The sequence below is a fragment of the Plasmodium gallinaceum genome, assembly GCF_900005855.1.
Source record: "Plasmodium gallinaceum strain 8A genome assembly, contig: PGAL8A_v1_91, whole genome shotgun sequence".
In the NCBI taxonomy this organism is placed as follows: domain Eukaryota; phylum Apicomplexa; class Aconoidasida; order Haemosporida; family Plasmodiidae; genus Plasmodium; species Plasmodium gallinaceum.
The window spans coordinates 13,278-15,054 of record NW_021628256.1 but is presented as its reverse complement, the minus strand read 5'-3'; the positions used below and the strand labels follow the sequence as shown (position 1 = coordinate 15,054).

The following is a 1,777-nucleotide window of genomic DNA, read 5'->3' as shown; positions in this document are numbered from 1 at the left end:
AAGCCTTTGAATGCTATTCTTTCCATTAAAATTTCTGTTTCTCAGTTAACAATGGAACTAGGTTAGAAGTCTACTCTGAAAAATTCTTATTATAATTCCTATAATAATTGGAAGCTCCTAAGAATGATCTTAATTGCTTTATAGATTTAGGTCGTTCTGCCTCAATAATTGTTTTCACTTTATCTAATGAAGGTCTTATACCATTTCGGTCTATCTCTTGTCCAAGATAAGTTATAGATTTTTTTTTTAATACATCTATGTGTTCAAATAATGTTTTTGTAAGAATGATGATGTCATCCATGTACACAACTATATAATTCTCTTGAATTAATTTCATAAAAATATCTTCCATTATTCTTTGAAATTGTGTAGGACTTGTTATTAGTCCAAATGGCAATACCTTAAATACAAATGTTCCCCTCTTCAGAACTATAAATCTAGTATATGGTTTACTACTTTCCTCCAATGCGATATTCTAAAATCCATTTTTTAGGTCTATTTTTGAAAACCATTTTGTTCCATGAAACGTTTGAAATATGTTTTTCATATGTGGGATGTCATATAAATCATCTAGTATAAATTTATTTAAATACCGATAATCTATCGTGAGTCTCCATTGACCTGTTTTCTTCTGAACCATTACTATTGATGAGGTCCAATTTGCATTAATGACTTTACTTATTGCTTTTAATTTTATCATTTCATCTATTTTTCGGTGTAATTTTGATAACATTTCTTTACTCAATTGTCTAGGGTTATAACACCGAAGTTTCCCTTGTACCTGAATAGAAACTTTGTATTTGTTGTTGAGTTCCATTTTTTTTCTTTTTCCAGGGTCTTGTATTATCTTTTAATGCTTTTTCCAATTCTTCTTTATTTTTCTGATCTTTAAAATCAGATCCTCAAACAATATTCTGAATAATTTCTTTATTTGAATTCTCTAATTCATCTACTTTTACTTCAGGATTAACTTCCATGATATATATATATATCTATCTTTTTTTTTTTATAATGGCATATCCTAATTCGTCCATTACTAAACCACTAAGTACTAAAAGGGTTTATTTGTTTTTATCATAGCAAATCTGGCTATTATCTTTATATTGATAAATTTCATGTATATTTTCACCTTTTTAAATTTCATTTCAATGTCTCCGCTATATATTCCACAAAACTTTATTGGTTGTATTGATGTGTCTGGCTCTATACCTAGTTCTTTGACTGAAACTCTAGATACAGTACATAAATCTGCTCATGTATCTAGTAATACATTAACGTTATGTCCCTTAATTTCTACTGTTTGTTCCACATTCGTACATTATCCTTTTTCATTTCCAATTTCTATTTTCCTATTAACAGATAATTCACTTTCTGCTGAATCTGTTACCCCTTCATCGGATTTCTTATGGATGTCAATTTCTTTCTCCTTAAATATATTATTTATTCTCTTCCTCTTTCTATCCTTCTCTTTGTCACTTCCTTTAGGTTTATTTACTTTATACCTTTCTTTTGTCTTTTCTTTTTGTCTTTCAAGGTGTTCCAATTGTTTATTAAGGTATCTTTGCACTTGACGTATTTTCTGTGGATTCGTTTCATTTTTGATCATTTTAATATGCGAATCATACCTTTTATCTGTTATTCTACCTTTAATTTCATCTTCTTTATCTCGAATAACTTTATTTCTACATACTTTTCCTGTGTGTCCTATTAAATTACAATTTTGGCATCTTTTTTTTCGTAATAATAGCATCTTTTTAAATAGTCATTCTTTCCACAA

General features: G+C 28.2%; 1 annotated feature.

Annotated features, from left to right (window-relative positions):
- Positions 1-1,777: part of a repeat region that runs on past both edges of the window.